This window comes from Parasteatoda tepidariorum, chromosome 8, assembly GCF_982258835.1.
Source record: "Parasteatoda tepidariorum strain Cologne lab strain chromosome 8, Ptep-v5.0, whole genome shotgun sequence".
In the NCBI taxonomy this organism is placed as follows: domain Eukaryota; kingdom Metazoa; phylum Arthropoda; class Arachnida; order Araneae; family Theridiidae; genus Parasteatoda; species Parasteatoda tepidariorum.
The window spans coordinates 98,160,308-98,187,552 of record NC_141762.1 but is presented as its reverse complement, the minus strand read 5'-3'; positions in this window follow the sequence as shown (position 1 = coordinate 98,187,552).

Here is a 27,245-nt window from a genome sequence, read left to right as displayed (position 1 = left end):
GGCTGTTGGCGCCATGGGTAAAGAAGTTTGTAGACTCGGTGGTCAGGGGTTCGGTCCTGGTCACGGATTAATTTTTTTTTCCAATTACTTATTTTGATTTTTTGAAGTTTATTTTTCGATATTTCAACGTGAATAAAGTGTTATATATATAAAAATAATTATTTTTTCTTTGGGAAAGAAGGAATAATAGCTAAAAACCGATAAATTTCGACTCCGGAGCTACGCACACGACTCACTCCGTAACTCTCTTTAATATTAACTTATAATTTTCAAACTCTGCCAGAAATTAGAGTTTTATATACCAAACAATCGTACCAAAGGAAATTTTTATACACTAATTGGGAGGCACATAATGGGCCGAAATAGATTTTGTTAATTAACTTGAAGGAAGTTCTTTAAGGTATATATTCGTGAGAGCAACGTGTGAGTCGTGGTGTGGTTGTTAGCGCCATGGGAAAAGACGTTTGTGGACTCGGTGGTCACGAGTTCGGTCCTGGTTACGGTTTAAGTTTTAATTTAGTGACTCAAATATGTGATCTCAAATATGCTAATTAGTTAGTGCTGGCGATTTTTTAATTTAGGAAGTTAATCACAAAAATGTGTTTTCTCTGAATAAACATACCTTTTTTCCGACGGATTCAGATTTTGAACCCCGTAATTATAGGGGGTAGCCACAATCTGGGGAATATTGCCCCTATAGTTTGATCATGAGGGGGATCCAAAGTTTGGAATCCTCTATCTTAATTTTACATTTTGCTTACTTCACCATACATAGAGTCCTTTTTAAGCGAGTTAAAAATATCTTGAACATAATTTTAAAATTCGTTTATCCAAAGATAATGGCATGCAGAAAATAAACTTTAGTAAATATTTATTATTTTTTATTACGCTGTTAAATAATAGCTGGAAAATTTTTGAATTATAAGGCAGACAACTTTTTATACAATTTTTATGTACGTAATTTTACATGGCAAAATACAAAATCGAGCTAAATCTATCGAATTGTTCCTGTGTATATTTAAAATTCAATTTCTTAGAAACTATTCAACCGATTATGCTCAAATTTTGCATTTTGTCATGTGAAATTACACATTTTAAAAGGATGTTAAAATTTTGTACCTCTCAATTTAAATTTTGTCACTGCTGTAATAGATTTTCTCGAAAAAGTTCATAAGTAAGCAGGTATGTTAATGTTCAACCATTCCTGAAATTTTGCAGCAGTTTTTTCGTGTCACGAATTTTTTCTATACAATATCGGCAAAACATTGTTGAAAATAAAAATTTAAAATAAAAAAAAAATGTAAAAGGAACTAATAAAGAGAAAAACAAGTTTTTCTAAAGGTCTGTTTAATATACGTGTTTAATATTCCTCTGTTTAATATAAGTCTTTTTAATATACAAATATACGTCTAAAATACATAAAATTAAAATTGAAATGCGATAAATAAAATTTTAAACGAAGTTCTTTTAAAAACTAGAAAAACTTCTATTAGCCTTATTGTACCGAAACTTTGAGGCAATGCTTAATGTTCAAACTTCAATATTCTTATTTAATTAAAAATAATAATAAAAATAAAAGAAAATAAAAAAAATAAAAGAAAATAAAAAAATAAAAGAAAATAAAAAAATAATCTCACTAAATTTAACTTTTGAAAATCAAAATACTGTCTTAAAAACTGCTGCTTACGTCATGCGCAACTTTGCACTAATATTACGGCTTCTGATCATTTACACTTTTAGAGTTTACTTGCTTGATAATAGTTTAAAATTGAAATTTCTTAATGATATTCTGTTTTATTGTTCCACGTTTAAGATATTTCTTTGTTTTGATATAGAAAGAAGGTGCACGGTTTAATTGCATTTCATTTGCCTTATTAAGTATTTAATTTACGCATTGTTATTTGTTTTTTTAAGATTATCAATTCGCGATCGCAACGAACTATGGGGGGCGTTGTTGTATGAGACGCATACCTGCGATTTCTATATCAACCGTCATTCAGTTACTCTGGAGACGTCGTTAATGTAGCGTGTAGCATTGCAACGTTCCTTCTTTAATGTGGCTTATTAAATTTAAAAAAGAAAAATGCTTGATATTCTTTCTTGTACAACCGAAAACAAAATGGTATCTCTTTTTATTAGAGAAGGAATATCCAAAACACATCGGAAAAATATTTGTACATTAACAGAAAAAAATATGTATATTCTTATAAGAGTTAAAACCTAATGCCCGAGAAATAGTATTACTAAATTTAATGATATAACATGAAAGGCCCATTTAAACTTTACATTCTATAGTTTTAAGAATCATATTACTTCAAAAATTAAAATGAACAAAAAGTATACATAAGCCTCATAATTTTATGAAATTTAATTTTGTAAACAAAGTTTTTTGACAACAATTTTTATCAAAAAATTTCAAGTTTCAATAAAAATTATTATTTAGAAACTAAGAAACGTAAAACAAAGAATGCTGACGAAACAAAAACAAAAAACAATTATTTTTTGTCGCCATTTTTAGTGCTACAAAAATTCGTCTTTGGGATTTGCCAAAAACAAAACAAGATGCAATTTTATTTTTTCAGGAGGGAAATATTTTACCGAAAAAACGAAAATGTACCAATTCCCACAACATGAAACTTTATCTTGGTAAACGTATGTTTTGGAAATGTTATTTCATTTGGAATCTTATTTATCAGAGTTCATATGGCGATATGATTGTTTTGAATCTATGCTAAACTCTATATCGGCTCATTTTCCACCGAAATCCGATTGACTATTTTGATTTTAAATAAAGTGTTTTATTTTATGAATTGTCGCAAAAATTTTAAGTGTAGATTGGCGGCACTTAAAAACCGCCAAATCTGTAGCGGTGGTGGCGTTAATACGTAAGTACCGAATTTTTATTCCATACTTTTCTGAATCATATTACTTCAAACATTGGAATATACAAGAAGTATACATAAACACATAATGTTATACCATTTAATTTTTCAAAAAAAGTATTTTGAGAACAATTTTTATCAAAAAATTATAAACTAAAAAGCGGAAAATAAAGAATTCTTAGGATAAAAAAACGATTTTAAGAATTCTTTACATTGAAATAAAAACTTTCATATTGTTTCTTTTTTTATTATTCTTATAGTTCTTAATCAGACGTAAAAAACCATTCTGTAGAGAACCATCATCAAATGAAAAAAAAATATTTACAAGCAAATTTTTTATTGTAAAAATCATTGCACTTACCTGATTTATAATTCCCGGAGAATTCCAAAATGATAAGTTCCTTGTTTGAAAACTTTATTCTCAAATAATAGATACATAGTTTATCCCTTCATTACTGTTAGATAACATACTACACAGCAAAATTTTATAATTGATATGAATTTGAATATGTAGCTAAAAACAGAATAGCTGAATTCTAGTTGAACTTATTCTTTCAAAACTAAAAAAAACTTACCAAGAAAACGATTAAAATTAATTAAGAATCAGCACAAATGGCACTATTTCAAGTAACTTGGATAATTTTTTATTGTTGTTTTTCGAATTATATGGATACAGAAATATATACTATTCTATAACGAAGAAGAATATGCTATAACTATTACAATTCTGTATGTTCTGAATTCATATTTATTCACAGGAATGACGAAAGCAATGTTGACTTCACTTTAATTCGTAAAGAATTGAAGACAGAAGAAATGCATTTTACCTTAATACACACATCTGTAACAGTATCCGAAATCGGAAGTCATCAGTTGCAAGTTTGTTGATAATAGAAATTAAAAATTATTAAGGAATTTTTCTTCAAATGTTTGGCGAGTTCTGTTCCTGAAAGATTTACTAATATTCTGGAGATTATTTTCAAGTTCTTCGGCCTTTTCCTTAGGGAAATTTTGTTTCTTATTTGCTGCTAAAAAATGGCGTCTGATTCTGTCAATGACTTTGATGGAACTAAATGAAAACGTGATAAATTAATGTCTGATATTTACAGGCTCCCGCTAGACGGCGTACTCGAGCGTTGCGATCGCGAATTAATATTAACTCAATTTAAAACTTAAATTTATGCTTGGAACGGCCTTACCCAAAGGACATTAAACGGTTATTATGCTCCCTTCTTATTTTCAGTAAGTTTCAAGTAAACACTGAAACTATAATTTAAATTTAATTATCAACATTTTAATTTATTACTGTTATTACTATTTTACCTTAATTATTATTATTATTATATTTTTGGATGTATGAGTTGCCGATAGATTCAAGTAAATAGCTTTACAATACATTTATAGGTATTATAAAAAATGGAAATTAGCACTTACGTTAGTTAGATTTACATTAATACCAAAATATAGCTCAAAAAATAAAAATAATATTTCAGAAATTGAAGATTTTTCCATATTAAAAAGTTTTATGAGGCTCCAGACTACTTATCAAGATTTTAAAATAGAAACTGCGTATTACTATAATTTGATTCTGATTTTTGCCAAACGTAGCATTTATAATATTTTCTTAACCCACTTTCGAGTGTATCTATGGCTAGAAGATTGTACTTGTAATTTCGGTAACTTTCCGATTAGCTTAAGCAATTTTGATTTCAAGACAGGATAATATATGTTTTATTCGTTTTTTAATCACCATAAGTAGAATTGATTGCTTATAGGAATAATTGTGATTCATTTTGAAATTGGAATTCATTTGAGAAATTTGATCTCTATAATTGATCAAAAATCGTCGAATACTGTCAAGTGTCGAATAATGTCCATAAAAATTTTTGTGACCAGTTCTAAGACACCCTAGTTCAGTTTGTTTTAGGCGATAGTTCGGGTTCAACATGGAAGATAACGTGATCGATTGTAGTGGCTCATGGGTACTGATTGATGGATTGCTTCTACGACAAAATTTTCGGAACTTGAATGTAGTTTATCTATTGATTCGACTTCATATTTATGTATAGTGCGAGGCAAAATTACTCGGCTTAAATAACTTTCAATCTAATATGTAAATTTTTTACGTCTTGAGTCTCAATTTTATTTTGTTCGAGGACATAATCTTGTACATGCTAATTAATTTATACAAACGATATTTTAAGTTACAAAACCAGAAAAAAAAAGCGATTTTTTCTTCTCCGATGGATTTGAATTTTTGATCCTCAACATATGGAAGGTAGTCAATATTTTAAAAGTTTTCCAGCCTGAAAATATTGCCAAAGTTGTTGAGGCAGGAGAGCGATTGAATGTTTGGATCTCTTAATGTTAACAAAACTTTTTGAGTATTTCGCTAGATTTGAAAAACTTTTTTAAGCGAATCATGAAGTTTTTACACACTATTATAAGACTCGTTCATCCAAAGATAATTCTATGCAAAAAATAACCTTAAATAAATATTATTTTTTATTTTATTTGCTATTTGTCGAAAACACTTTTCATTGCAAAATATAGAAAAAAATTTTCATAATTTTTAAGAAAGTAATTTTTAAGAAAGTAGTTTCCAATATATATATATATATATGTAAATTCCGCTAAATTTTTTAGTTCAATTTTAAAAAAAAGTTGTTTATGTAAAATTCGATTTCTGAAGAACTCTTCGATTGATTTCATTCAAATTTTAAATTTGCTTTAAAAGTTATACGAGGCGAACTTTGCAAAAAGGAATTTTAACATTAAGTGATTCAAACTTTCTACCGTTCTCCTTCATAAACTGTTGATACCATATTTTGCAGATGGCAGGTGCTTCTCCTGTTTTAAGTTTCTAGGAGCTGAATTCCTCATAAAGTTAGACATTCAAACAACTAAGATCGAGTTGTAGTATATACATTGAAGTCCGATCAATAGATAAAATATTTTCAGGGGTTTCCCTTTCTTGCGCCCTGTTTATACATAAATGCATACATCGTTATTACATAGCACATGAATACATGCGTACATATATTGAACATAAATTGTGTATATACGTACAAACATAACGGGAGTACAAATATGCCCACATTTACATAGATACATATATATATATGTTACGGGCAATGTAATTATTTAGTTCAGTATTCATAATGCTTAGTTATTATGAATAATGACCATTAAAATTGGGTAATTTGATAAATTTGAATTACTTTACGATAATTTCTCACATTGCCCGGTCATTATAAATACCGCTATTATTTCTTTGGGCACTTTGATTAATTGAGAGCAATGGGACAACCACGTGCGTGTGGTGTGATTCTGGCTGGCCAATGTTCATCGGTGAATGTTGACAATCAAATTAGTCGCTTTGGTGAATGTCCGAAATATTTATTACATCCAATTTGATACTAATTTATTCGTGGATATAATTACATTTATTCGATATTTTAATACTTACTGACGATAGATTAGAACAAACATCAGTGTTTGGAGTATCGGGCAAATATATACCGGGCAATGGCACTTGACTTTAAAAAAAATATCCGTGTAGGGTATACCGGGCAGTGGCACTTGACCTTAAAAAAACATCAGTGTAGGGTATGCCGGGCAGCGGCACTTGACCTTAAAAAAAAACATCAGTGTAGGGTATACCGGGCAAATGTATACCGGGCAGTGGCACTGAACCTTAAAAAAACATCAGTGTAGGGTATATCGGGCAAATGTATACCGGGCAGTGGCACTTGACCTTATAAAAACATCAGTGTAGGATATACCGGGCAAATGTATACCGCAGTGGACTGATCGTTAAGACACGGTTCCCAGCAGATCACCGAAGTCAAGCATCACTGGCTACGGTCAGTGTGTGGATGGGGGACCACTTGGATCAGACTGCGTAGGGCCCGAGAGTGTGCGGTATTGGTCTTCGTTATACTGTTCTACCGTAAAGTGCTCGACTTCGAGTGCAGGTTGTCGGGTTACCGAAGCGGAGGTGCCATCCCCTCTGCAGAGGATCAAAATTGTGATGGCATGTCTTCGGATCATCCTCAGGAGTGTTTCCCAGACCGTCTCCAATAGCCCATCTTGCAGCTCTAGTGCGACGTTAATTAACTACAACTACAACAACAACAATAAAGTATGTGTGTATCTACATATATGTGAATTAACGTACATAAGATTATACATACTTATATGTACTACTTAAAGTATATATACGTATGTACGATACGCATAAAATAAATGGTCCATTCTAAATAATTTTTCATCTAATGATCGTATCTTCATATTTAAGGACTCAATCTTAAAGGTGCGAGAGGATGACATATATGCTAATTGATTTGTGCCCACGATATTTTTAAGTTATGAAATCAGACACAAAAACATACTTTCTCTGAACAGACATACCTGTTTTATGGTGTTACTTGGGTTTTTATCTCTCAAATTATAGGGTTCGCCGCAATCTGGAAAATTATAATCCCAATAGTTGTAGTCAGAAGAGCGGTTAAAAGTTTGTACCCCTTAATGTTAATATTTTTTACGTATGAGACCACATCTTGAGAGCATCTTATGTGAATTGAAAAAATTTTTGCACTCAATTAAAAAATTCGTTTGTCGAAAGCTAATTCCATGCAAAATATAAATTTTACTCAAAATAATCATTTTTTATCATTTTATTCAATGATAGTCTAAAAAATTTTGAATTTAAGTTAAAGAATTTTAAATGGCAAAGCGCAAAATTTGAACGAAATCAATCGAATAGCTCTTAAAAATGCGACTTTTTCAAAATTCAATTTTTCAGGAACTATTCGATCCATTTTACTCAAATGTTGTATTTTGCCATTTAAAATTTCCTTCTTTAAAATGTTATAAAAAATTATATACTTAATAATCAAAATTTTTTTTTACTGAAAGTTATATTCTGCAAAGAATTATCTTTGGATAAACGAAATTTATATTTGTATGCAAAATTACTTTAATTCGTTTTAAAAGTTCTCAGGACATGGTGAAATACGCAAAAAGTAAAATTAACATTAAGGAGTCTAAGCTTTGGACTCAGACCTCACTATTGGGACGATTTATTTCGGATTGCGAATACCCGTTGGACGGCTCTTTTGACCAACCTATTATTACGACCATATTTCCCAGAGTGCGGCTATCCCCTATATTTTGTGGGTCAGAAATGTGCATCCGTCGAGAAAAGGTATGTTTTTCAGAGAAAGTACGTTTTATTTTTGTCTAATTTCATAACTTAAAATATGGTTTTAATTAATTAACATATTTGAGGTCCTTTTAACCCTTAAGATTGAGTTCAAGAACGTAAATATCCGATCATTAGATCAACTCGCAGTAGAGTGAACTTCAAGATACGGTTCCCACTAGAACACCGAAGTCAAGGATCGGTCAGTGTGTGGATGGGTGATCAGTTTGATCAACCTACAAAGGAACCAAAGGTGTGCGGTATCTATCCTAATTAAGCTTTTCCACCATTAAGAGCTCGACTTCACGCGCAGGTCGTCAAAGAGAAGATCCATCCCCTCTGCAGAGGATCAAAATTGTGTTGACATGTCTTCGGATCATCCTCAAGAATTTTTCCCAACTCTACACCAATAGCCCATTGTTCATCGTTAGTACGACATAGACCAACAAAAACAACCGATCATTAGATCAAAAAATTTTCAGAGTAGTCTGCTTTTTATTTTCAACAAGTAATTTATTCATTCTACGTCCATATGACATACAATGTACTCACGTGTGCAAGTACTATATGCATGTACTGTCTAATAACAATGTTATTCATACAACGATAGTTAAAGTAACCATAGATATATAATTATATACTGCGTGTGTATCCATGTATTTTTATTTATACGTGTGCATGCACCTGTATACATATAATGTAGGCATGTATTCCTGTACATACAATATGTATGTACATACAATTCATATGTATATGCATAAAATTTCATTCAATATACGCAAGTACGCACACAAAAATTTCCTCTTATTTTTCAGAGAAAGGAGCATATCTGACGAGGAAGTCATTTATTTGAATGAAGATTGTTTCGCTAATTCCTTCATGTTAAATATGTTACGTATTCACTGGTGGTTATTATACCTATAATATCATTTGTTTATGTATTGACGAAATAGTTGATTTAATTATGGTACATCTGTTTTGTATTATTCACTAATGGTTATTATACAGATAATATTTTTATATATTAACAAAATACCTAATATAATTATGGCATATCTGATTTGTACAAATGCACTTGTCATATACTAACTGTTATGATAATCATAATATTTATTTGTTGTTGTGCATTAAAAAATATGTTTGGAATTTCTACATTCATTAAACGATTTTTAAAAAAAAAAATATTTTGTTATCATTAAATTTCCTACATTTATCATATCATGCATATTAAGTAAGAGATAATTAATTAGTTGCATTTTATTTATTTTGACAAAAGAAGATATTTCATGTTAATTTTCTTTGATATACAAAAAACTGAACACTTTTGACTCATCAAAATTTCTCACACCGCATAAATTTCTGAATAAGAAAGAAGAAAATGCGCAGACCCTCTTTGAGTATTACATTGTTTGTTTTGTTCATTTACGTCGAATTAGAGCTGCGCAATGGGCTATTGGCGACGGTCTGGGTGGGCACTCCCGCTTCGGTAGCCCAACGACCTGCACGCGAAGTCGAGCACTTTACGGTAGCACAGTTTAACGAGGACCAATACCGCACACCCTCGGTCCCTACGCAGACTGATCCAAGTGGGTCACCCATCCGCACACTGACCGCAGCCAGTGATGCTTGACTTCGGTGATCTGCTGGGAACCGTGTCTTAACGATCAGTCCACTGCGGGACTTGAGTATTACATATGTTCTGTTTGTTTTGTGTTTTAATCAATCAAATCGTTAAATAAAATAAAAAATTTCATATTAAACGATATTTTAACTTGTAAATCATTAAGTTCCTACATCAAAGTAAGTCAGACTGATAAAAAACGACTATTTTCCCCAAAATAATCAAGCAAAATTGATGGAAAGGAGAATTTTCCTCGGACTGGGAAAGCTATAAGAAGTAAAATATAAAACAAATAATGAAACGCGCCGTCATGCAATCGTGGGAGAGATGACATCAGAATGACGTTTTAGCCGACGTACATTAGCAATAGCATTAAATTGCATTGTCAATGAAAATCTTATGACAGGGTAGATTTTAGCTGAGCATACGAAAACGCTGCAAACGGAAACCTTATAATTATGTAGATTTAAGATGATTTTCCCGCTTGAAAACCCTAAGACAACCTCGTTTTAAGGTTGTTATGTTGAAGGTTGTTTTCCAAGGTTTTGGATTAGGGTAATGTGCGTAGAATAGAGCAGATTGTCGCAGACCTCGTTTTAAGGTTAGAAGGTTTACACGTAAACCGTGTAAAAAACCCTTTTTAGGTTTGCATGAAAAGATTTTTGTTGTGTTGAAAAAACCTTATATTGCTATCTGGGCCTTTATCAATAATATGGCCATAAATCATGCTTATGGTCAGCCTACATAGTTATACTTATTATACTTGAAATAGTTATACTTCGTTACCATAGTCGCCGCTACTGCTCCAGACGAATAGAAGGAGGAGTACTTTCGAAATACAGACTACAATTAAGCAATTCAAATGCAAAATAAATATACTTCTTGCGTACACAACTTGTTTTTCGTATTGCTATCCCCAAACTTCCGTAATTGCTTCCTATTCGGCGTTTGTTTTCCTACTCTTATAAATTAATAAATACAAAAGAAAGTTAACAAAATATGCAATTATTGTTGCCTCCCGTAGAAACAGTTTTTTATACACGGAACGAAATAAGAGATTTCCTAGAGTTGAAAAATAATCTCCAGTATTAGGAAGAAAAAAAATATCACCTAAGGAATACAGATTTTAGGACTCAATAAGAAGAAATAAATGTGAAGTATTTTTACTTGTTAAACAGAATTATAACAATTAAAATGTGAATTATCTTTCTTGTATTTTTTTTCTTGATTTGTAAAAATTTCAATATAAATGTTAAGGTTTATATCTGACATAATTTGCCTCTCTTTTTTTTATTTACTTTGCTACTTCTGACATCAAGTGAATCCAACATGAAAATTGTGAAAGAGATAAATTTTTCTACAACAATGGATGAATAATTATTATTTAAAAGACGAAAGATGTAAAGCGAAACTTAATTCCAATAACTTTAGATCAAATAGAAATTTCGGCAGAGAAAAAAAAAACTGTCGTTAAAGTTGGGATTCAAAATGATCCAATCATCACACCAAATTCCAATTAACTATTTGCATTTGAGTAGACAGTAAATCAAACCAGCGAGAAAATATATTTTTTTCTAAAATTTTAGATAAACAATCGATAATGCAAAAATCAGAAAATTTTTCGAAAAAAGCACTTGAAATTAGAATACCTTTCAAACAAATTATAATTTCGAAAAGAAAAAAAATACTCTCGTTACATTCATAAATGAAAACAGTCAAGTTACATTTCACCTTCAAGTGATATTCAAGTTATATTTGCATTTCAGCAGGCTGCTCCTCGTAATTTTTTTTTAACCAGAATAATAACTTTTTTTTTCTTATTCGTCGTACTCCCTGTACATCTTACTCTGTCCTATCGTGCACCGACTACGTTGCTATCGTAAATCATTCTCAGTAGTAGACGGATCATGGGTTAGAGTCCCCCTGCCACAGACTAACCATGGGAGGTTTTCGTGGCTTTCCTCTGCAGGCAACGCAGATGCGGATTGATTCTATTACAAAGTCCTCCACGAAAGCAAATTTCTCCCAATACTTGGTCCAGGAGTTCCTTTGCCTTCTGGATTGGGTTCAAAATTACAAGGCTACGGAGTTGAACATTGGTAACCGTAAACTGAATATTCGGTAGGCTGTTCAGTAACAGTTATAAAATAAAAGGTACCGAATCGTAGATCTGTGGGGGTTCGGGGGATAGAGAATTCGGTTTCCTATGAGATGAACCATGTTCGAATCCAAGCAATGGGTGATCGATACAAATTCCGCACCCGTCTCGCACCGACCACGGTGCTGATAGGCGATATCCTCAGTAACAGACGGATCATGGGTTAGAGTCCCCTTGCAGTCCGTGTGAGGTTTTCGTTGTTTTACTTTCCATGAAACGCAAATGCTAGTTATTTCCATCAAAAAGTCTTCCAAGAAGACAAATTTCACCTAATCCTTGATCCAGGAGCACCCTTGTCTTTTGGTTTGGGTTCAAAATTACAAGGCTACGGAGTTCAACTTCAGTAGTCGTAAACCCAAAATAGTGTGGCGGCTATTCAACGACGGTTATAAAATAAAATATACCGCATCGTAATTTCAAGCTTATTAAGTCTTATAGTTTTTGCGCAGCTAACGTAAACAACTAACGTAAAGATGAAAAACATGAAAAAAAAATGCTTGCACAGCAAATCAAAAGCTATTTTGCTTACAATAGCTTAAGTAAAAATTCAATTCGTAGCTGAAAATGTAACTAAAGCCAATTAATTAAACAAAAATTAAGAGTCATTTTTAAAATTTTTTTTTTGAAAATGTATTATTTCAAATTCGCAAAACTGAAAATAATATATAGGTATTCTTTCGCTATAATAAACATTCTTAATTATAAGCAATATAAGAGAACTGTCATAAAATTCTTTATTTCTCAGTATGATTACAGATGTTTGAAGTATGGCATATTATAGAATTATACATATAATACTAGCTGAATGCCCGTGATTCGTATGGAGAGAAAAAAAATATATGAATACTGAACACCACTACGAAATCGTACACACAACTTTCATACAAATGCCAACACAAATAATAAAGTTACAATGATACCAGCGTTTTTTATTTATTCATTATTATCTGTTGCCTTTCTCGGTTGTTTTTCGTTATTAGATAAAGCAAAAACACATTTTAAACATTTCATCCCATCAAAATAAAGATTAACCCTATTCCGTATCATCTGCATAATGTTCTTTTCTGTACACATCTATCTATGTAATAAATCAATCATTAAAAATGTATTGTATTGTTACAGCAGTAATCGGCACCAAATTTACTCTAAAATACGTTGTATCTAAATATGAGTATATTTGTTGTCTATCAAAACTTAACGTTTTACCATAATTAAGCATTATTGGTGTCGATAATAGTACGTCGATGGTACCCCGTAGTGAATAAGTACAGTTTCTCAATAATTTCTGTTTCTTTTTAGCTCATTTAGTATTTTTTTTAATCAAAATTAATGAACCATCATTGACATCAATAATAGTTTGCTGATTTTTTACGCTCTCTTAAACGAATTAAGTAGCATTTTTCTCCAATAATTTTGCATTCGCATTAAGAACAACCGTTTTCGTTTTCTGAAAGATTTAAATGAGGTATTTAAACAACAAATATTTTTTTTCTATTCTGAAATTAAATTTAATTTGGAGGGGGAAAGAGTACTTTTTCGTGCAGATGAAACAGTGTGTTAATGTGTACTGAAACAGCACCCTATATCCTTATGCATTGAAAATGCTTGTATAATGTAATCATTGTTACTTTGTAAACTGAAAACTAATTTATTGATGAACATATATTGGATACGAATAAGTTTAATACAATCCATAGCCGAATAGAATAAATGGATACAACTTGCGAACTTTATTACCTTGGGTTTAAATGTCATTCATACTTGTTCCTACAGTGTCTTAAAGTAATATCGTACATAACATGTTATCGATATCGTTGCAATGTCAGCTTGTGATGCTTAATTAGAGGACCATAAATAATGCAAATTTTATTTAAAAAGAAAACACACACACACAACAGAGAATCTAAGAGAATCTGTTTTGTTACCAAGATTGAAACAAATTTGTAGTTAAAAAAGCAAAAATGTGTATAACTTAACATTTAATTAGTACTCAATTTTGGTAACAACGATAAAATTCATTGCCCTGTTACGGTTGGGTATAGAATAAAAATGAAAAGTTGCAAAAAATGATAACAATTTAGAAAGAGAAAAACTAAAAATTAATGGCCGGGTGAAACATAGTTAGTGGTACATTTACGAAGTCTGGCTAACCCAGAAAAATAGTAAATTTTTTTTACAAAAAAAAGTTCCAGAAGATAACAAGTATTCTACAAAAAACATACCTTCATATCCATAAAAGATATCCAGTCTGTGGTTACCTTCTAGGAAATCCAGATGAATTAAGTCACTATTAAAAACAGTTATTTCAAACTAAAAAATTCTTTATTTTGAGGATCCATACTTAACGGCAAAAATAGTATCCAATACACAGTCTCAGGTGGAGAAGTGGGTGAAGAGTAGTAAATTCAGGAACACGGAACTTTGGATGAAAACTGGCTTAGACGAGATCAAATTCAGGAACATGGGAATTTTGGATGAAACTGGCTTAGACTAGATCAAATTCGGGAACATGGGAATTTTGGATGAAAAACTGGCTTAGACGAGATCAAATTCGGGATTGCATGTTGACGATCACTCTCCTCCATCTTAGAGATCAATTTTATCCATTAATCAATAAGTGATAACCGGTAGCCAAGGTGTTAGCAGCAATACTGACAGTTGAAGCGCACTCCCGGATTTTTGGGATTCTTGATAAGAAATCATCCATCGCAACAGTTCTTTCAAAATTGAAGATAACGTTTTTGTTCTTATGAATAAGATTTTTTTATGATCTGCTATCAAAAACTCGGAAATTTTGATTTGAAGGCATATTGAAGCCAATATATTAGCAAAACAGGCAGTCAGTGGAATTTTTTCTATGGCTGAAGAAAAGGTTCATCTCATAAATGAGAAACTACACAAGAAAAATGGCGAAGGAGACGCCATCCTCACCTCCTAACGAGGACAGGATAAAAAGTAAATCACGCAACAGCGCGACGTGGAGTATGATACTCTCGAATTTCGAATGCGATCGTCATCTTTCGCGCGCTCTTTTTATAAGATACAAAAACTTACAGTTGAAGTTGTAGTGCATGTTGTGCAAGTTAAAGTTAAATTATCTAAAAATCACGAGTTGAGACGAAAAATTGATTATACGTTAAAAGTTACGGTTGAGAAACACAACAAACACGCGGAGATGAAAGATGCCGACGACCAGTGGAATTCTCAGAAAAAAAAGGGTGGAAACTTCTCGAAATAAAGGGGCTCTTTAAGGAGCTGGTAAGGAATTTTAGGGGGAGAATGTCCAAATTGCGCTACCGCTTAAGGGGCTAACGAAAGATGATGAAATAAAAGAAAGGTATTACAAAATTATAAATTAAGTCAAAAGAATTAGTATTATTGATTAAAAAAAAGGATATTTATAAATTAGGCTGTGACCTAATGTCACATTCATCTTCTGTCTTTTCATTTTATTATAAAGTAAGAACTTTATATCAAGATGAAAACTGTACTAATTAAAAAAAATCAATTAATTTAGTAGGGTAATTAATTTGGTAACAGTGAAAAAACTAATTATCTGTCTCTTTATTTTAATATAAAATTCTGGACGAAAACTTAACTAATTTGAAATTTTTTTTTCAATTAATTTAAAGGGGACTAAGTTTAGCAGCTTTTATGTACAGATGGAAACAGCATTGCTCATTTAAACAATGGCAGAAGACTTGCAAAATCCGGTAAAATCCTAGTATAGCCCACCTCCTGGTGACTTTTTGAAATCATGCCAAGTTGGCGATTATTACTAGTATTAACGTTGCTTTTCCATTGTTAAAAAAGAAACAATTTAAATTATTGCAAATTTATTAAAATGTTTTTTGATAGAATAAAAAACTAACTTTGACATTTTCAACCGGTACTGCACAAAAAAAAAGAAATAAATAATAGCAATGATTGTAACAGCAAGAGCATAATAATATAAACTGCTGTTTGTAGAAAATGCAACACCATGAAAGAATCATCAGAATCAAATGAAATTTAATGCAGAAACGACTTGTACTGATACAAATAAATGATGAAATTTTCAAAACAAAAGAAACAAATTAAGCGTCCGAAATCAGTATTTGGTGCAGCCACCACGCGCTGCAATAAGTGCTGCTATACGACGTGGCATGGAGTCAAACAGATGTTGAATATCTGCTTGAGGAAGAGAATTCCATATCGCTTGTATGCGCAACCAAAGTTCGTCTTTGGAAACTGCAGGACGCGGATCACGAGTGAGACGCCGACCAACCATATCCCACACGTGCTCAATAGGCGACATATCCGGCGAATAAGCCGGATATGTTAAGCCGGCGAATAAGCCGGCCAAGGAAGAAGTTGCATGCGTTGTGCTGAACAGAAGTCTCTAACAGTCCGCGCAACATGTGGGCGTGCATTATCCTGCTGAAAGATAGCTCCAGGGATGCCTTGAAGGAAAGGAACGACTTCGGGCTGTAGCACTTCACGGACGTATCTGTTGCTATTGAGATTACCCTCAATTCGTATCAAATTGGATCGTCCATGATACGAAATCGCACCCCAGACCATAACTCCGGGTGTTCGACCACTATGTCGTTCAATAATACACTCAGGAAGGCAGCGTTGACCGGCATAACGTCTAACACGAACACGGCCATCATGGGTCCACAAATTGAAACGTGATTCATCTGAAAAGACAACTTGGTGCCAATCAGCTCGCCAGTCTCTGTGCTCAAGAGCCCACTGCCGACGCAGCCGTCGATGATCCGCCGTGAGGGGAATCCTGTATAATGGCACCCTTGCACGCAATCCACGGCGCAGCAGACGACGACGAATTGACGAAGCCGACAATTGTACACCTGTAGCAGTAGACCAATGTGCTGCCAGCTGCCTGGAGGAAGCTGTGCGATCATTCACCGCCATGCGGAGCAGGTGTCGATCATCGCGCTCTGACGTCACCTTCTGTCGTCCAGTGCCTGTTTTTCGAGTTGTTCGGTGCTCGTCGGTCCACTGCTTCCAAACTCGCATCACTGTGGAACTGTTCCGCTGCATACGAGCTGCTATTGCGCGATAGGAAAATCCTCCTTCTCGAAGGCCGATTATCCTCCCTCGTTCAAACTCCGTAAGTTGCTTGAATTTCTTATTCTTCCGTCGTGGAGGCATACTCAGGTCTCACTAAACGTTTGCCACTAACAAATAATCATAGACTATTTTCAACGTCCCGCTACAGCACTTTATTTATACGCTTTCAGCATCAATTCAGAGGGCGCTGCGCGCGCCACGCACGCGCGATGGCTCTGAAACTTTATTAATTTGCATAATATCCTATAATTGACATTTGCTGCGAATTTCATTTGATTCTGATGATTCCTTCATGGTGTTGCATTTTCTACAAACAGCAGTTTATAAATAACGTAAGTAATTATGATAATAATAATAAGTAACGTTCAAAATTATCTCCCCTAAATATCTTCCGGAAACCAAGTTTGGCGAAATTTCAAAAACTTGCTTGGAGAGATTTAAAGAAAATCGCCATATGGCGGGCTATCCTAGGATCTAACCCAAAGTCCAATCAAATGCTCTAAAATTCTTACGAGTGATCAAATATTAATTATCTTATTTGCAATATTATTTAAACAAGGATGTTTAAGGCGGTGAAGACTGTGTAAGTTTTATTCAAATTAAAGTATAGATATTTCTATCACATATTTTACTATTTGCCTTAAAATATTTAAAATAATTTTCTTTTATCCAAACTATGTGCTTAATGAATCCAAGCAAACTTGATAAAATAAATTTTGAAAATGAAAATCGCGATGTATTTTGAATTTTTAATTCCACATTTTAAGCTGTTTGGAATCTTTTAAACTTTGAAAACGTATGTGTTTAACTTTAGCGACATCAATATTAGTCGTCACATTTCTATCAGTATGTTTTATGTGTAGTTTGATAACACAATTCCTTAACCAATAAAAACGACAAATCTTTTTTAGATAATTTTTTATGTACTTTACATAAATATTCATAATATTATGGACAGTATGCTTCTTCACTTTTTATGCAGTAGATTTCAGTTGCATCTGTTGTTTATATTTTGAGAATACTATAAAGAAGGCTCGAGCTATTCATCAAAACTTCTTCGTTTTATATAATCTGCTTAGGTTGAGGAATGATTTAATTATAAATGCATCTATCCCTACTTCAAATAAACATTCACAGTTTAATTTTTCAAATTCAAATTTGTTGGTTCACAGATCTAGTACCAGTTTTTTCAGCACTACACTCAAAGTTGTTTATTTACTAATTTAAATAATTTCTGTAACTTCACATGCTCCAAGTATTATCGTTCATATTATCTTATCCAAATTAAGATAGCCATTATTTTAATTCAATTTTGATGCTTTGTAAATTTTTCGTATTTTTAATACAAAATCAAAATCATCGCTAGAATGGAAAGTAGAGAAAAATTTGGTTACTTAAAAAGTAATTTAGACCCAAGTTAAAATTTTGTTGATGAACAAGCCATTATCCAACAGATCCAAATAGTGAAAGAACAAAATAGTGGGAAATAAAATAGTTTTCCCCACGTTTAATAACCTTCAATCGCCAAAAGAACAGCATTAACAGTAATGCTGAAGATGCCTTTTATTTAGTTTCAAATATTTGAGATCAATTTAGTGCTTCTGAAGCTTAGCACTTTATTTATTGGTAATGCTTTACAATCAGTGGACCCCTCCTATGCCTGGTGATTGGAAAATTAACCCATTTTTATGAAAATAAACCAATAAACAAATACCTAACGGTAAACAAAAGTTGTGATAAACCGAAGGTGACATTATTGAACGCAAAGGAAGCAAAGAATACCAATGGAAACCAATACATGTCCATTTCGTCACCACAATTAAATTCAGCTATTTTATTTGTTTATTTATTTATTTGTCCTCATTTTTTTCATTTAAATAAAAATCTTAAAAAAAAAATTAAAAAAGAACAGTTGAACTTTTTTTTCTTTTCTAATTTTCCCTTTTATGGCCTTTACCGACGAAATGTAGAGGTACCGTTCATTTATCCTTATACATATGCATTTTTTTGGCAATCAAAATTATTTAATTCCTTTTGAATTCAGATTATCATTTAGTATAAATCCTTAAACGTTTTCTGTTTCTCATTTAAATATTCTACAGGATGAGAAAGAGTTTAAACTTAACCCCATCAGGCGTTTTTCTTTCTTCTCTCGCGTTGTGCTTTGCAAAGCTTCTTTAGGAAATTTCACTTTTCTTGAAAAAAGTTTCCAAGTTAGAGCCTCTATCCATGATTAAATTTATATTAAAATTGAATTCCTTTTTGAAATATCCACGTTATTATAAAAGGAATCATTTAGCCTCGCATTTTATGTGTTGCTTTTTTATTAAGAAATGTTTTAATTCCCATGTATTTTAATTATAAAAAAAATATTTTAAAATTTATTTCATGTGTTTATTTGTCTTCCATTGAAGTGTCTTCAAGGAACATTTCCAATCCTTTGTCAAAATACAAATTTTGTAAATAAGTAACATACTGCGACCGAAAATTAAATTACATATTTAAAGTTGTCAATTAGCGCCATTGATGCTTTATTAACTAAAGTCATCGGAACTACTGGTATTGTGCTTAAAGGTATCTAATATATTAATATAGGTACTTAATATGCACACTGCGGTAATATTCCTTTTTTACGACCCCCCTGAAATGGTTCAATATTTACGAAATCATTGTTGCACTAAATCACCTAAATGCATATGTTTTTACACAATGCTAATTACATATTGTACAGTGTGCCGGAAAAAAAAAGAAAAGAAACGGATCAACCTGAATAACTTTCGATCTAATGATCGAATCTACACGTTCTGGAACTCAATCTTAATGGTTAGAGGGCGTGATTTCAAATAAACTAATCACGATATTTTAAGACGATGTTTTAAGGACAGACGATACTTTCTAAGAATAAACACGCCGTTTCCTTAATGGATTCTGATTTCTGATCCCCAAAATGCGGGGTTAACTGAAATCTGGAAAATATGTCCCCCATATTTTAATCAGGATAGCGATTCAAAGTTTTGACCCCTAAATGTTAATTTTAATTTTTGCATATTTCGTCTTATCCCATTAACTTTTTCAGCGAATTAAAAAAAAAATTATGTACACGTTTAAAAAATCCGTTTATCTAGTTATAATTCCTTGCAATATTTAAATTTCAATAAATATTTATTATTTTTCATTAATTATTAAATAATAGCAGGAAAATTGCGAGTCGTATGGTATACAATTTTTTTTATCATTTTAAAGTATGCAATTTTGCATTAAAATACGAAATGAGAGCAAAATCGGTAGAATAAATCTTGAGGAATTGAATTTGTTTACAGTCTGTATTTCGCTAAGCAAAATTATCTTCTTTAAAATGATGCGAAAAATTGCATATATCTTACAATTCAAAATTTATCTGATCATTCTTAAATAATAAATATGCACAAAATGTTATCGTTTCCATGGAATTATCTTTGGAAAAACTAAATTTATAATTTTGGGGAAAACTTTTTAACTCGCTTAAAAAGTTCTCGAGATATAGCGAAAAACACAAAAAGTAAAATTAGCATTAAGGGGTCCAAACTTTGAGCTCTCTTTTCACCAACCTATTCTGCCCATATTTCCTAGATTGCGACAACCCACTGTATTTTGGTGGTCAGAACTCCTAATCTGTAAAAAAAAAGTTCTGTTTTTTCAGAGAAAGTATGTTTTTGTGTCCGATTTTGTATCTTAAAATATCATCATCATCATAGTTGGCCAGAAAGCCCAATGTGGGCCAATGCCTTCCTCTGAAGATTTCTTCGTAATGACTTCCGTTTTATCCTTGATCTCCAATTCTTTTCATTAATTGCAACAAAATTTGACTCCACCGAGTCAGCCTATCTCAACAGCGGCGTTCCCTGCTTTCTTGTTCCAGCATCATCATAACTTAAAACATAGTCTGCGCTTATTAATTAGCATATTTGAGGTCACCCATTCGAGTCACTAAGATTGAGTCTTAAAACGCAAACATCCGATCATTAGATCAAAAGTTATTCACGGTGGTCCATTTTTTTTTCATTACATGATCAGTGAAATATCATGACGTGAGGCTTCATTTGAAGATAATAAATATTGCAGAAAGTGCAAATTGAATAGTCTGTAACAAAAAAAAGTTGACTTCATTGCCAAGATTGAAATCTTGCTAACAAATTCGTAATTAATAATGTTTAATATTAATTTGAAAATTAATATTACTATTTAAAATTTCTAACATCATAAATCCATTTTTTGTTACATAAAAACATAATTATACTTTTATTATCTTCAAATGAAGGTCATCAGATTTCTTTCATCTTATTATATTTTATTAGTTTAAAACATGTTCAATTATACTATAAAGTATTTGACCAATTGAAGAATTGAAAATATATCTGTTATACCAATCAATCAAAATTTATTTCAAATTATCAGTACTAATGTACTTAAATAGTGCGCAATGGCGTCATATAATGCAACTGCGAAATCCGGTGAAATCCTAGAATAACCCACCTCCTGGTGACTTTTTGAAATCATGCCAAGTTGGCGATTATTACTAGGATGATCAACATTGCTATTCGATTATTAAAAACAAACAAACAAACAATTTATATTATTACAAATGTATTAAAATGTTATTAATAGAATAAAAAATAGCTAACTTTAACATTTTCAATCGGTACTACACAAAAAAGTTAAAAAAATGAAATAACGATGACTGTAACAACAAGAGATCAGAATAAAATATAAATAACGTTAATAATAAATAGAATAATAATAATAAATAACGTTCAAAATAATCTGCTCTAAATATCCTCCGGAAACCTAATTTGGCGAGGTTTCAAAAAATTGCTTGGCGATATTTAAAAAAAATCGCCATATGGCGGGCTGTTCTGTGATTTACCCCAAAATCTGATCAATTGCTCTGAAATTCTTACGAGTGTTCAAATACTATTTATCTTGTTTGCAATATTATTTAAACAAGGATGTTTAAAGCGGTGAAGACTGTGTAAGTTTTATTCTAATTAAAAATATAGATACTTAAATCACATTCTACTATTTACATTAAAGTATTTAAAACAGTTTTCCTTTAATAAAACTATGTGTGAAATATATCCAAGCAAACTTGATGAATACAATATTAAAAATAAAAATCGTTATGTATTTTGAATTTTTAATTCTTTACTTAAGTTACATTTTAAGCTGTTTAGCATCTTTTTAACATAGCGAACGTGAGCGTTTAACTTCAGCTAATTTAAATTGCCGCCTCACATTTTTATCAGAATGTTTTTCTTGTAGTTCGAAAATAAAATTCGTAAATCAATAAAAACAACAAATCTTCATGAGATTATTTTTTATGCACAGTATGCGTGTTCCATTTTTACTCATTTGCTAATACTTGGATCTGATGTTTATATTTTGAGAGTAAAATAGTAAAGGCTTGCGCAATTGATAAAAATGTCTTTGTTTTATATTATCTGCTTAGGCTAGTGAATGATTTAAATAATAAAAACTTCCATTCCCACGAGAAATGAGCATTCAGATTTTAATTTTCTAAATTCAAATTTGTTTTGGTTCACATATCAAGTACCAGTTTGTTCAGTACTGCACTCAAAATTATTTATTTACTAATTTAAATAATTCTTCTATTATGTTATCTAAAATAAGGAAGAAATAATTTTAAATTAACGTTGCTTGTAAGCGTTTTGTATTTTTTATACAAAAGCAAAATCATCGCCAGAATGGAAAGTCGACAAAGATTAAACTTAGTTATTTAAAAAGTTACTTAATACCCAAGTTAGAAGCTTGTTGAATAACACGCCAATATCCAACAGATCCTGGACTTTACATTTAAAAGAACAAAATAGTAGGGTATAAAACAGTTATTTAAACGTTTTAAAATTTCAATCACCAAAACAGCAACAATAACAGTAATGCTAAAGATGACTTTTATTTAGTTTTAAATATCAATCTTCACATATTTAAGATGAATTTAGCACTTCTGAAGCTTATCACTTTATTTATTGGCAATAGTTTACAATACATGGGCCCCCCTTATGTTTGGTGATTTGAAAATTAACCAATTTATTTGAAATTAAATCTAAAACCGATCACATAACGGTAAACAAAAGTTGTGGTAAACGGAAGGTGACATTGAATGCAAAGGAAGCAAAGAATACCAATGGAAACCAATACACATCCATTTCGTCAGCACAATTAAATTCAGCAAAAAAAGTTGTTGTGTCCCGTAAGTGACATTAATGAAAACAAAGTCAGTAATGCGATAATATTAAATCACATAAAATTTAAAAAAAGAAAAAAATAACAGTTGAAGTTTTTTTCCTTCTCTTTTCAATTGACTCTTTTATAACTTTTACCGGCGAAAAGGATAATCACCGCTTGTTTATCAATATCTATGCATTTTTGGCAATCAAAATAGTACACTTTTTGGAAGTCAGATCATCATTAAGAATAAATTATTAAATGTTTTCTGTTTTTAATTTCAATATTTTACAAGTTTCCATCTTAAAATTTTCGGTTCTTACATACTTGTTGGTAAACCATTTCGCCAACACCGTACCAGAGTAACTTTGGTATCTTTTAAATTTCATGCATAGTAATTGTTCATAAAAAATTGACGAATTACAAACATAATGTATTGAAAAAAAATGAGATGCAAAAAATAAGATCATATTCGAATTCAAACCATTTCCAATTTTATTTTCTGATTTGAAGCAAATGGTAAACAAAATAATACATAAATATCTATACACAATAAGTACCAAATCAATATCAAAATACCGATGAGATCCTTGGTACCGATAAGTACCAAAGTAGCTATGCACAAGCGAGTCTATATTAAAGTTAAATTATTTAATGAAATATCCAGGTTAAAAGGAATCATTTTGACTCATGCATTGTTCCTTTATTAAAATATGTTTTAAAACTTCACTGGCATTTTAAGGAAAATAAAAATATTAGTTTATTTTAAATTTGTTGATTAGAAAGATTTTTTAAAAATCGTTTCATGTGTTTACTACCTTACACTGAGTTGTCTCATAATAATTTTTTAGCCTTCTTCAAAATATTAAGTTATTAAATAAGAAACACTGCGACCAAAATAAATCACGTATTTTAAGATATTTTATTAACAATGATACTTCATTCAATAAAGTCATCGGTAATACAGCTATTATGGTAATAGGTACCTAATATACTACTATAGGTACTTAATATACATACTTTGGTAATGGACTTTTGCTTACCATTCCCTAAAATATTTCAATATTAGGAACTCAATATATTTTACTAAGTCACCTCTGCATTTTGGTGCAGGTTGCAATAAGTCATTATTTCTTGGTTTCGCCATTAGATTGGAACTTCTAGCTATAATACTGTTTAAATTAGTAACAACCATAAATAGTTCAAATTATTTCATGTTATGATTCACATTTATTCCCCTACAATATCGTGTTTAAAAATGAACGAATGCAGAACTTTGGCTGTCAAATAAATTTAAAGTTCTACGTTATTCAATTCGAAATATAAGTAGTTGATTATTTTTAATAGAATAAGGTAAATAAAATAGTTGAAGAATAGAATAATTCGATACTATTGTGCGCATTTCAAAAATCAATGCTTGAAGCTCAAATGTAAAACCGTATTTAATGCGATAAGTGAAAATTAAATAAGCCTAAGAAAAGAAATAAGCCTAAGAATAAGAAAATGATTGCATAGTCGAAATTGTAATCTTAAAAAAATAACAAATTTGTAATTTATTATGTTGCAAAGTGCTGAGTAATTTAATAATTAATATTACTATAAAAAAATTCTATTACCCTAAAGTTTTTTTTCGTGTTTTATTTTTATTTTTTATTTTATTAATTTAAAAATATATAGTTATATAATTTTATTTATTAACAAAAAGGTTTCATGAAACAATAAATGGCATCTAAATTAAAACAGTTTTTTAAAATAAGATAAAAATATAATTAAAATCACAATAACAATGCCCTTTTACAAACTGGCGAAAATATCTGTTAAACGAACCAATCAAAATTCATTTCAAATTTTCAGTACATATGTACTTAAATAGTACGCTATGACGTCATACCATCTGACCATAGCGTCCGATCAATTGCTCACAAATTCTGACGAGTGACCAAACACTAATCTTCTTGTTTGTGATATAATTTAAATAAGAATGTTTAAAGCGATTAAGACTGTGTAAGTTTTAATATAATTAAAAATATAGATATTTAAATCACATTCTACTATTTGCCTTTATTTAAGATAGGTTTCATTTAATAAAGCTGTGTGTGCATAAGAATTCACTAGAAAATTTGATGAATACCATTTAAAAAAACACAATTGCGATGCATATTGAATTTTTAATTATTTACCTGCGTTACTTTTTAAGCTATTTAGCATCTTTTTAATATAGAAAATGTATGTGCTAAACTGTAGCGAAGTCAACTTTCTTCATCACTTTTCAATCAGTATGTTTTTCGTGTAGTGCGAAAACAAAAGTACTAAATCATTAAAAATAATAAATTCAATCTTAAAATTTCCATTCTATAAGTTGCTGAACCATTATTACAGTACTTCAACTTCGTAAAATTATTTTTATCCACATTTCGTCGTTTTGCCTTTTTCGCCTATATCAGGCATCTGGTGTTTATATTTTGTAAGTAAACAAGAAAAGTCTCGTGCTTTGATAATTTTTTTTAAAAAATTTATTTAATTTGCTTAAGTTAGTGAATGTTTTAAATAAAAGTACATCTATTTCCACGTGAAATAAGCATTCAGAATTCAATATTCTTAATTCAAATTTGTTGGTTCGTTTAATGAGTGCCAGTTTGCCCTGCACTATAATCCACGAAAAGTTATTTAATTATTATCAACTTTTACTTCTGAAAAATACATAAGTATTATCGCTCATATTACCAAAACTAAAAGAAGGAAACAATTATTTTAACTTTATTTTTGTTGCGTTTAGTACTAAGCGAAATCAAAATTATCGCCAGAATATAAAGTCGTGAAATTTAAAATTGGTTACTTAAAAAGTTACTTAAGCCCACGTTAGATATTTGTTAAAGAACATGCCAATATCCAACAGATCCAAGAATCATAGCCTAGAAACATTTAAAAGAGCAAAATAGTGGGGTATAAAATTGTTTTTCAAACGATTTAAAGCCTTCAATCGCCAAAAGAGCAACGTCAACAGTAATACTAAATATGCGCTTTATTTAATTTCAAATATTTTAGGTAAATTTAATATTTCTGAAACTTAACATTTTATTTATCAGTAATAGTTAACATTTGATGGGTTCCACTAATGCTTGGCGATTTTAAAATTAACCCATTTTTATGAAAATAATCCAATAACCAAACACCTAACGGTAAACCGAATTGACGATATTGAAAACAAAAATAGCAAAAAATACCAATGAAAATCAATGCATATCCATTTCGCTAACGCAACTAAATTTAGCTATTTTATTTATTTACTTAATTTTCTTAAACTTTTATTTATTTAAATAAAAGCCTAAAAAAATAGTAGTTTAACTTTGTTTTTTTCTAATCGACCCTTTTACCGGCGAATTGTAAAAGTACCGTTCATTTATCATTATGTATGCATTTTTTTGGCAATGAAAATTATTTACTTTTTTGAGAAGTCAGATTACAACTAAGTACAAATTATTTAATATTTTCTCTTTTTCATTTTAATATTCGACAGGATGAGAAAGATATTGTTAGAACTTTACATCCGGCTTTTTGCTTTTAATCAAAAACAAACTTTAAATAATTCCAACTTTTTTAATCTTGAATAAAGTTATTTTGATCAAAGTATCTATAAACAATCGAATTAAGGTTAAAATTTAATTCCTTAATGAAATATTCTAGTTAACATAAAAAGAATAATTTAGCCGCATATTTTATGTGCTTCTTCTTTATTAAGAAATATTTTAATCCCCTCGCATTTTACAGAGAAAAAAATTATTCAATAATTATTTCACTTCTTTATTATCTAATATTGAACTTTCAAGTTACGAAATCAGACAAAAAAAACAACAACAACAACAACAACAAAAACGTACTTTCTCAGATTAAAAATGTCTTTTTTTTTTTTTTTAAAGGATTCTGATTTCTGACCCCCGAAGTATAAGGTTATCAGGAATCTGGAAAATATGGCCCCCATATTTTGATCTGGATAGCGATTCAAAATTTTGACCACATAATGTTAATTTTGTTTTTTGAATATTTCGCCATAGCTCGAAAACTTTTTAAGCGAATTAAAAA